Source organism: Asparagus officinalis, chromosome 5, assembly GCF_001876935.1.
Source record: "Asparagus officinalis chromosome 5, Aspof.V1, whole genome shotgun sequence".
NCBI classification, from domain to species: Eukaryota; Viridiplantae; Streptophyta; class Magnoliopsida; order Asparagales; family Asparagaceae; genus Asparagus; species Asparagus officinalis.
The window spans coordinates 74,986,886-74,999,300 of NC_033798.1; positions in this window are offsets into that span (position 1 = coordinate 74,986,886).

Consider the following 12,415-nt stretch of genomic DNA (forward strand, 5'->3'; position numbering starts at 1 on the left):
AGCTCCATCGCTGGCCAAGCACCTAGGCTCCAACGCAGCTCCAATCGCTGCCACACCAGCCTCGGACGCAGTCCATCGCGCCCAACGCAGCTTATCAATCGCTGCCAGAGCAACTCATCCATACGCTGCCGCGCAACTCATCCATCAGCCACAATCGCAGGCCCGTCAGTCGCTGCAAACGGCAGCTCAATCCCGCCAGAACGCAGGTCAAGTTCTGACTCATTCAACGTGATCGTAAACACTCGAAGCTGTTCTTCAACCAACGATTTGAGGAGTTGGCTTATAGTAGGGTTGTTACACCCGACTATGGGGTAACTAAACCCCCATTTAGGCGCGGATTATGGGCGGCAGTTAACACCTTAACCCCCTATAAATAGCAACAAACTCAAACAGAGTTAACGGGATCTCTTTTGATTGGGAGATCAGGATTTTATAAGTCAGATCAAGAGAGACTTTTTTCATTTAATCGAGGGATCTTTCGTTCAAATCTTCAGATCAGAAAAAGGAGATGACATCCTTACACAGTCTGGGAAATCAAACAAACGAGGATCTCTAAGCAGTCAATATTTGGGCTATTACCGAATTATTCGGTTCAAAACTCTATCTTAGAGTTGTTACTTGTTCTGAAACAAAATCGTCAAGAGTTATCACCAACAGACAGTTGTTCCAGTAGGATAAGTATTCGGATACGTCAACGGGAAATCAACTCGGACGCGAACAATCGAGGGAGAGCAATCTCATCGCTATCCAAGAAGAACGCCAGAATTCAAACAAAGAGAGAATCCCGATCATTCTTCCTTTGTAATCAGGAAATCCAATTGTAACTGAGATTAAAGAAATACAAATCAATTTTTCTTTATTTCTTTACTGCAAATTTCCCACAAAAGTTGCCGGAATACAAGCGCTTCTCATGTGGACTCAGTTTGGCCAAAGAGCTGGGGTCCGGAATTCTGAAGCTTTTTGGAATTCGCAATTGATAGTCAACTCAGTTCGCGTGAGCTATGAAAGTCAGAATCAAAGACTTGATCCCGTACCACCAGGAAGCCATCAAAATGGCAGAATCTTTCGAAGAATTCTTTATTGAATACATCCCTCGTGCTCCAGAACGGCTGTATTGCAGACGCACTGGCGCACTAGCAGTATCACTGGCCAGCGCTCCGAGCTTGAGCTGTTAGTCACAGTAAGGACCATCAACTCTGGGCGTACCTGATACAATACGGAGATTGATAGAAAAGAGGATAGAAACGTGAACGCCAAAGAGGTAATTCTACTCAAATTGGGCATCGAATCCCGGAGACCTTGGCGTTTCCTATCATCGATACGTCCAGATGTATTCTGCCAGAAGACGTAAAAGAGGATCAATGCCGTCGAGAGCTCCGAGATTCTTCTACAATATGAGACCCATACATTATCCCGTAGAGGTAACCGGTCTTACTGCGATGCCTTCGAGACAAGAAGCAAAGGAAGTCTCTAAGGAAGCAACGAAGGAGATATGGTGCGGCATTCAGCCCGTCCTAACTGGTATATCGCACAAGGAGATGGGATATTTCTGGCCAACGATGGTTTCGTGATGCATCGAATACGGCACGAGAATGCACGCTTGCCCAGATAACATGGCGAATTATATGCATCACCGCTGATGCAGTTGCATCACTGTCAACCACATCTTGCAGTTCGAGACTTGGGGCATGGACATAGTCGGTCTACTTTTTCCCCTTCAGTCAACAGGTGGATGGTTCATCCCGCGATCAAGATTATTCTTCACGAGTGGGCTGAAGCGATTCGGCTTAAGAAGTGAAGAGAACAACGTCATCATTTCATCAAGCATCTGTCCATTTACCGGAGGCGTGCCCAAGAAGGATCATTCATAGAATCGGTCCAGCAGTTCATAAGCCAATGCCTTCGTCAGATTCTGCGACAAGTTCAACACTTAGATGTTCATGAACACCTTATTATCCGCCGCGATTTGATATTCTGGAGGCTTATACAGTAATCATCAAGACTCGTGTCAAAGCTCCGTGAAGACCAATAACGAGACTGGACGATAAACTCGTGAAGCATCTGGGCTTATCGGACCACATACATGACTACGGGACTACCCGTATTCGCTGTTAAGGATGTAAGCTGTGCTACCGGGGAAATTCAGATTCCGTCCCTTCGGATCGCCGTCCAACGGAGATGACGACGGAGAAGAACATCAGATCAGCGTTCGAAGGAGTCGAGAGGCTGATGAAAAGCGTATGGAGGCTTCAACAACCATGGGAGTTTTACCTCAACCAGATGTCAAGGGCTTTTAATAACCGAGTCGACAGAAAGCTTCATGGAGGAGATGCTGGTCCTCGGCTGGTTCGCGCGCCAATAATTCTCAGCCTCCAAGAAGAAAGGTAAACTTCGACCCAATGGGAAGGACGTTTGTAATAGATCACAGTCTATTCCACGCGCATATCGCCTGATACCAACGAGGGCCCAAGGCAATTAATTGCCAATAAATGGAAAGTTCCGAAAAGTACTATCCCTAATAATTCAGGAAACTCATTACTGAAGTTCTCAAAGAATATTACACTTAATATTCTAGAGGATAACAAAATCATTGTTCACCACCAGAAATCCTCACTGATCAATTTCAATTGACAGTGAGTCCACAAAATGTTTTCTGGCCGTCTTAGATGTCTCTCCATGAACAAGAGGTCCACTTTCAGTTCGGAGTCCCTTTTCGATAAAAGAAGAGCTCCTTCCCTTTTTTCTGCATTGGTTAAACCTTGTTCATCGGTATAACCGGAGTTGAAAATTTCACTTTCGTATACGAGAAGCTCATCTTCAGCTTTTAGATAACCATCCTATCCAAGCAGTTTAATCTACAATTTTACCCAGATTCTCGGAGTGGAGTCCGCACTTATAGTTCGTTTTGTGCTGGAAATAGAATATAAAATTCTTCCTTTCGCCAGAATCAGGGAATAAATATAAATTCTTCCTTCTTGTCTGTTTGGGGTTCGCTCACCTACAAAGAGACCGGAAAGAGAATAGAAAAAAAAAAAAAAAAAAATAAAATTCTTCTTTCGCCGCACCAACTTTTCTAAGAATCTATCAATCTAGGATTCATCCTAGAAGTTTATCCCGAATCCTAAGCAGGGATAAGTCTGCGCCTACAACCGCTGCCGCCGGTTAGTCTTTTCGCGCACAAAGACACAGAGTTCGATTCTGGGGTATTCTATCCTGAAACTAATTTAAGGATCAAGCCTGCGCACTAACCTGCGCTGCGGTTTAGTTCTTAACGCGTTAAAAAGAACACTCGCGCATATTCAACATTGGCGGCAGGTTGTTATAATGCACCAAAATCTCATGCCTTACACGCAATGGGGAATGCATCCTGAAATCCTAAGCAAGGATATGCCGACGCCTAAGCACGCGTCGCCGGGTTAAGTCCTTTCCGCACAAAAACACGCAGAGTTCGATTCTGGGTATCTACCTATCCTGAAACCTAATAAGGATAAGTTCTTCGCATTGAACCTGGCTGCCGGTTAGTTCTTAACCGTTAAAAAGAACTCGTGCCAGATATTCACATTGTGGCAGGTTTTATTAATAACACAAATCCATGCGCTCACACGCATGGGGAATTCATCCTGAACGCCAAGGAAAGGATACGTCGCACCTACACGTGTCGGCCGGTTTAGTCTTTAACGATTGAAAAAGACACCAGAGTTTCGATTCTGGGGTATCCATCATCCCGAGCCCTAAGTAGGGATAACGTCAACGTCTAATACACGGTTGCCGTATCCTATTCCGGTAACAATGCAAGGCCTCTAATTATTCAATATGCATAGCACAGAATGCTAAGGAATTCATCTCTTAGCCAACGTTACATCCGGAACGGATTTAGACAAGCGCATGCTAGCCCGACTCCAAACGGTGTCGTAAAGGCTAATCAAATCCTTGAAGGCTGGGGGTCCAAAAACCCCAAGTCAAACGCCTACACGCGTCCCCGTCCGGGTAGTCTATTCCGGTGAAGAAAGACGACAGTCTACGTATTCAATCATCGTAGCACTAATAAAAGTTAACTCTTTAAGCGTAACGTCACATCGGAACGGGACTTAAACAGATCTGGCATGCTAGCCCGACTCACGAACGGTAGTCGTAAAGGCGCATCAAACTCCGTTGATGCTGAGGATTTGCCAAAATCCTATAATTCGAAAGTCACTGACGCATCAGCTTCTTTAGTTGTCTCGTGACCTGAGCAACATACGACATTCAACCTGGTCAACCCGACAACCGTAACCTAGGTCAACGCCATCAAACGCGTTGCGAGCGAAAATTCGAAACCCTAGGCGTTCATCCCGTCAACGCATAAACCCCTAGGTCACGCGCATAACGATTGTAATCAAAAAGGTCAACGTACGACTCAACCCCAGGGTTAACGCGCAACCCGGCCGTAACCCTAGGTCAACGCCCGATCAATTGCGTTGATATGAAAGAATCACACTTGCGAAAATATAATGAGTATAAAGCTGCCTTAACACTCCGAAAAGTATATGAGTATAAACTGCTTCGACTAATACTCCAAAATACTACGAGTATAACTGCTTCTTATCCAATAAGGTATATGAGTATAACTAGTTCCTAATTTGTTAGAAGTTTTGGAGAGTATTTTTCTAAAAAATATTCTAAGGATAACTCAACAAGCACAACGCCGGATCACGCGTTGGTCACATAAAAGCTCGACGCAGCATCGATGGTCAATTCTACGAGCTGAAGATCAAAATCAGACGACCTTCAAGGTTCAAAATCTCCGACAACGGTCGACAATTAACTGCAGCAACGAACCGCTTAACAAAATTCACAAAGCACCGAATAGCCTGAAGGATTGAAGGAATCAACAGAAGCGAAGTGCATTCCAAGTCCGCATTACACCCGACTGAAGGTTGGGACATGCCATATCCAAAGTTTCCGAGACTCTCTATACAAGAAGAACTGGAAATACTTGGAGGGGTATCTCTGTATGCATTAAAATGCCTTGCTAGGTCCTTTTGCCAGCTCGCAAGCAAACCGACGAACCCAAGCGAGGCGACGCCGATCGACGATCGCATCAAGGCAACAGGATATGAATCCACCGCGCGTGCGAATCAAGGCTTAATGAGTTGGGAATCAACGAGTCATCCAAGCGAAGCGGACTCGGACTGAGATCACGATCTGAATCAAGATCAATTTCGGACTTCGAACTCAGAAGCGGATTTACTGCCAAATCAAGAATCAACTTCTGCCAAAATCAGTCATTCAATCAGAGTCTCAGGTCAAAGCCGAACACGGACAAACGAGACAACGAAAGACTCGATAAAGTCAGAAAACACGCCGCGGGGCTCGGCCAAAGCCGATCCACCCCAAGGTGGCTCGGCCTTACGCCGAGCCCTTGAGGTGCTGCCAAGGCGAGCACCTGGGGGTGGCTCGGGCCACGCGAAGCCAGCCTCCGGGGTGGCTCGGCCAATGGCCGAGCCACTCGGGGTGCTCGGTGGCGAAGCCACCTGGGGTGGCTCGGCCATGAGCCGAGGCCACGTCAAGGTGCTAGGCACATGCCGGCCACCCGAGGTGTGCCGACAGTGCCCGAGTGCCGACAGTGGCCAGAGGTGGCGCGACATTCCTTTTTGCAGCCACTGTCCTGAGAGCCATAAAAAGGTCTAAGAGATGTTCATTTTCAGAGGTTGGACTTCACAGAGCCAAACCTGCGGAGTTGAAGAGTGAATTCGATTGAAGACCAGAAGACTTGCCATATCAGATCTGATGCCTCGCGACCATCCACTCCAGAAAAGGCAGGGATCTCGAGAGGAAAAAGCACAGGATGCTGAGATCTACAACGAGACTAAGTCCAGATCTAAGCTTGGTCTTAGATCTCGAGATCTGAGTCGATTATTCCCCTTGGTGGATTAATCCCTCCCGCTATTATTCCTTCGTGAATAATACCCAGCATACTCGTTAGATTCGACGATTAGATCGCGCGTGTCCAGGATTAACACCGCTGTCGGGCAAAAGACCACACAAGCAAGCACCGCAAAACAGGAGCTTGCGATTCGTCGAAAGAGAAAGTTGTAATTTTTATTTTTTCTTTGATTTATGTAACCGGATCTACTAAAAGGACCGATAGACCGGATCTTTGTAACCCAAGATGACAATCATTTCAATGAAAAAGAATACAGTTTTCCACGCGAACACTAACAAGATGAGAGCTCAATTAAGCTCACTCTCAATGAATCACTCACCACAACCTAATGTATATAATGTATGAAATGCTAAAAGCTCAATAGGTGGTGTATGTGTGATCAATGAGCAATAATAAAACTAAGCTCAATATAAAATCTAGCTTAATGAAAAGATAATCAATAACAAATATATAAATCTAGAAATCGAGTTTAGTAAGACTTCTCTGAAAACAATAGAGAGAGAGAAATGAGAGATTGAAGCCTAAAAACAAAAAAAATCGATCCTCTTGTGAAAACTTCTTCACATAAACAACTTGCAAACACACTTGAAAATCCTTAACCAAACTTGCTCAAAACTTGATTTTTGTTTTTTAGATAGTTCAGAAATTTGAAGGCAAGGGGTATATATAGGATCACAAACAAAGCCTAAAAACTAAGAAACTCTAAGCAAAAAGACAAAAAACCTAAAAAACCAGGAAGCTAAAAAACTAGTCGTTACAATGCCATTAATCGACTGATGAACAGTGTCAGTCGACTAATGAGCTGATCGTTACAGGTAGCTCAACCTTTAATGGTTGACTGATGAACTCATTAGTCGACTGATGACTTGACCGTTACAGGCAGCTCAATCTTCATCGGTCGACTGATGAACTCATCAATCGACTGATGACCTGCTTCGGTTGACTCATGGTTCATCAGTTGATACGGGTGTATCTGCTCTTCGGAACTTAGCGATTCTCATGGAAGCTTGGGATAGATAATTCTCATGATAGCATGAGAATAGGGGTGTAAAACAGTTCAGTGGAACATAGGTGGAAGCGTAGAACGAGACGGCGAGCAGCAGATTCGAATAATCCAGTTTTTAGCTCGTGAGTCGACTCATACATGAACATGAGTCGACTCATCAGGTTGAGTCGACTCATGCCTGTCATGAGTCGACTCCATGAGTCGACTCACGAAATCAAGCTCTGTTACTAAAAGTCTCTGACCAGTCGACCTGCGGGCTTATGAGTCGACCCATGTGTCATGAGTCGACTCATCTCAGTTATGAGTCGACTCATTGCTGGTTTTTGTGTTTTGTCCAGTTTCGGACGAGTCGACTCATCTCAGTCATGAGTCGACTCATCGACAGTTTCCTGATTCGTTTTGGTTTCTGTTCACACGAATTCCTATTGGTTTTGGGCTTGGTTATTTACCAAATTGTCATCCACGTTTGTACACCTATATAAAGGGTTGTTTAGGGTTTCTAAACATCAGCTTGATCATCTTAGATCAAAGAGAGATTCTAATCATTGTATTAGGGTTTAGAGAAGATTGAGAGGTTGTTCTCAATTCTAGTGAGATCGTGAGGGAGAGATTTGTAATAGTTGATTCTTCATAATCTAGAGAAGATATTTTTCTTCGCCATACTGAATTGTTCTTGTATTTTAGTTATCTTCTTCTCAACCTACCTTTTGGTAATTCCGCGACCAAAGGGTGCTCGCACGGCGACTCGTATCAAGTTGGTATCAGAGCGATCAGATCCTACGAAGGGGGCATCCTGTGTATGGTCCTGACTCAATTGCAATATAAGAAATTAGGCGAGATCCTTATTTCATTGGAAGGATTCTAGGTTTTAAGGAGGAAGAAGATGACTGAAGGAGACAATTCAATGAGGATTGATGCATTAGAAAAGCAGATCGAGACGATAGGTTCGACTCTCACACAAATCGCCAGTCTTATCCATGGAGGTGGCAAACAAGGTGAATCTTCTTCGAAGAAAATTGTTGAGTCTGATGTGGAAAGAGTAGATTCAGATTCCGACGAGGAGGAGGAGACCGTTAAGGCTGCATTGCATCAATGGGGTAAGAATTCTTATCAAAACCTGAAGATTGATTTCAGAGTAGAGATTCCTGTTTATGATGGGAGTGTTGACGTCGAGAGGCTTGATGACTGGATCGAGTGGATGGAGACGTATTTTACTCTTTATGGCTATTCGTCGAAAGAGAAGATTGTGTTCACGACTTTGAAGCTTTCAGGATATGCGTTGACGTGGTGGAAATCCTACTGCAAGTAGGAAAAGAAGGCGGTGTCGTGGAACAAGTTCAAGGAGTTACTGAGGAAGCAGTTCTATCCGGTGGGATTCCTTGAAGAGCGTTGGTACAAGTAGTACGGCTTGCGCCAAAGGGTTAATCAAACCGTTCAAGAATACACCACGGAGTTCCAGCAGCAGACGATGGTCCTCAACATTGCAACAGAGGAATGTTCTATGTTTATGAAGTATATGGCAGGATTGAGCGATTACATCTAAAAGGAGATGAAGCTATTCACGGTGGAATCAATTGCAGAGGTGAGCGTGAAGGCTATTGCCCTCGAGGGCAAGCAAAAGAATGGTAATGAGGCTAAGGGAGACTCCAAATAGACGGGAGGCGAGTCTAGTGGTTCTCAATCTAAGGAGGAGAAGAAGAAGGGTGATCCAGGGAAGGCAGGGCTGATTTGTAGTCACTGCGAGAAGACAGGGCACACAACTGATCGGTGCTGGGAGAAGTATCCTCATCTCAAGCCAAGAGGGTTGAAGAAGAAGGAGGTAAAAAAGACATACATGATAGCTCAAGGTCCGAAAGAAGTCCCGGGGATGACAGAGCCCAAAAGCAGTCTCAACCTTATGGCGGGGAAGCAGACCACGAAAGAAGACGATGACCCGAGAGAGCAACTCTTTGTTCTTAAGTTACAAGTGAAGACCAGTTTGGTTGATGCCATTGTTGATTCGGGCAGCGAGAAGAATTTGATATTTGAGGCATTGGTTCAGAAGCTGGGTCTGAAGATGGTCAAGCATCTGAAGCCCTATCCATTAGGGTGGATTCAGAAGGAGGAGAAACTGAGTGTAGTTGATCAATGCACTGTCAGATTTGTGCTCCACGAGTCGTATATTAACGAGGTCACGTGCGACGTTATTCCATTGGATGTTTGTCAGATTACTGGGTAATCCGTACTTATAGGATAAATATGCGATTTACGAGAGGCGGGCTCAGAAGTACACCTTCACTAAGGATGGTGAAAAGTTCATATTTCGTTCGGCATCTCTTCCGAGGGAGACAAGCTTGGGGACGATGATGCGAGTGAAGAGACTAGTGAATGCAAGCAAGAAGTTTGTCTCGCTGTGCATTAGACTTCCAGAAAAGCCATCGATAAAGGATTGCAACTTAGAGCGAACGGTGACTACGACGAGACACGAGACGAATGAGTTATTTCCGATCGGACATCGAGACCAGATTCCTAGCAAGGCCAGGTGGTGCAGAAAAGATGGAGGAGCTTGAGAGTTTCCTCAGCAAAAGTTCTAACTTCAACGGACTTCAAGTTCCTAAAGAGGGGACCTATGATACGGGTGTATCTTCTCTTTGAAACTTAGCGATCCTCATGGGAGCTTGAGGATTAATTATTCTCATGATAGCATGACAATAGGGGTGTAAAATAGTTCAGTGGAACGCAGGTGGAAGCGTGGAACGAGACGGCGAGCAGCAGATTCGAAGAATCCAGTTTTTAGCTCGTGAGTCGACTTATACATGAACATGAGTCGACTCATCAGGTTGAGTCGACTCATGCCTGTCATGAGTCGACTCACGAAATTAAGCCCTGTTAGCAAAAGTCTCTGACCAGTCGACCTGCGGGCTTATGAGTCGACCCATGTGTCATGAGTCGACTCATCTCAGTTATGAGTCGCCTCATTGCTGGTTTTTGTGTTTTGTCCAGTTTCGGACGAGTCGACTCATCGATAGTTTCCTGATTCGTTTGGGTTTCTGTTCACACGAATTCATGTTGGTTTTGGGCTTGGTTATTTACCAAATTACCATCTACGTTTATACACCTATATAAAGGGTTGTTTATGGTTTCTAAACATCAGCTTGATCATCTTAGATCAAAGAGAGATTCTGATCATTGTATTAGGGTTTAGAGAGGATTGAGAGGTTGTTCTCAATTCTAGTGAGATTGTGAGGGAGAGATTTGTAATAGTTGATTCTTTATAATCTAGAGAAGCCATTTTCCTTCGCCATACTGAATTGTTCTTGTGTTTTAGTTGTCTTCTTCTCAACCCACCTTTTGGTAATTCCGCGACCAAAGGGTGCTCGCACGGCGACTTGTATCATCAGTCGACTAAGCAAAAAAATTTTGCTTTCCCAGCGCACTTCTTCGGTTGACTGATGATTTTCATCAGTCGACTGATAATGTGCACATGATGATATTTGAACAGTAAAAATCAATTTCAAACCACTTTTAAAAATAGAAAATAAATTCCAAAAATATAAAATTTGGGGAAATGTTTATAAACATGAAAACAAATATATTAGAAAATAAAATTTTAAAGTATCATTTCCCGTTTGTGAAAACTCTTCATTTTGCAAAAACTCATAAATACGTGGTTGTTTAAACACTTGATTTTGTCATTTGACTTAAACCAAGTTATGAAGTATTTTTGAATTAATTTATAGACTTAATAAAAGATTTATATAAGGATTATTTTGTCCATAAACCAATAACACAATATTTTCTTAAAAATATCCAAATTGTGATAAAACCAAAGAATGTGTGTGTGTATAATATTGAACTTAAAATATTAACATACAAAAATATAGTTCCTAAACTAATGTACCCAAGTTGTTTTCATATGAAACTTGTTCTTGAATCTTTGACTTGATTTATATTGGCTTCATTTCCGATATGGCTCTTGAAACTTTCAACCTGGATTTGTTAAACACAACACAAACACTAGAAAAATACGTCATTATAAATTATTTGTTAATCATCAAAACTAGATTAGGGAGTAGGCTCATTAACATGAGTCCTAACTATCTCTCACTTTTTGATGATGACAAGCCATTTCTCAATGGATATATATAAAACAATAAAACCACATAGTAATATGCTCACCACACAATAATATGCTCAATAATATGCTGAATAATATGCTAAATAATATACTCACTTTTTCTCCCCCTTTGTCAACATCAAAATAGGGAAAAATAATATGAAGAGAACGAAAAACTCCCCCTACCTATAAGCATGGGTGAGTATAATCATGAATAGAGATTGCTCTCCCTATAAAAATGCCACATAGAATGTATACAAGTATGATTATAGCAAGATTTTTATTAAAAGAAACCATAATAAGATAAAAACACTTGTTTATGCATTTGCCTCACAAGAATATATATGTGCATGTAGCTATGTGAGTAAATTAGAGAACACTATCCACATAAAAGAATACATTATAAAGCACAAATGAGATGATCCATAAGCTCAAACATATAAATATCATCATCAGAGTATTTACATTGATCCCAAAAACATAAATACATTATTCACACCAATAAAATACATAGTTCAAGCTCATAAAAACAAATACTCATCAAAATAAGATAAAACACATAGTTCAAAATAAAAAAACTACAAGTCCAAATGGAAAATCTGTCTTCACGAAATGGATGGTCCTAGACCCGGAGGAGGATGAGGGTGTACATACATCCTAAAAAGATCATCGATCCTACTCTCAATACTGGTAAATCCTATCTCCTGGTTGCTCTCAAGATTAGCAATCATCCTAAGTTCCTCACGATGCCAACCCTCAGCTTTAGCATAAATTTCTTCTTGCCTATGCTCATAATCAGTTATGCGAGCATACACTCCCTCTTCTATTCTATCCATACGATGAACTATATAATCAGGGATGCTAGAAGTGGGTGCAGGAGGAGAATGGTCACGAGCCCTAGAACTGGATGGTGGAGGGGATGAATTCCTAGAGCTAGAAGACTCAGAGCTAGAAGACTCAGACTGATTAGGATGGTCTAGTTCATATTGAGTTGTAGGGATACCCATCCTATATAGAGCTGAAGAGTTAAAGAAAGGTGTGATTTTAACAGGGGTCTCATCTGATAGGTCCACCTTAAAGTGAGTAAATTTTTTGGTTAAGATGGCCCCGAAAGGAAGAAACATAGTGTGAGTAGAAGCCATGAAATCAAATATGACTTTACCCCACTTGACATCATGATGACTAACAATAGCATAAATAGTACAAGTAAGATCTTGAGAGTAATGATTATAACCCCAATTTTGGGAATTATGTTATAGCTAATGATACGTCCAATGATTTTGGCAAGATTAGAAACAGAGCTAGGTTCAAGTGGAAGGCGTTTGCTAGGAAGAGTCAACAAAGAATCGACAACTGTGTTAGGACTCATGTTCATGAGACTACTATC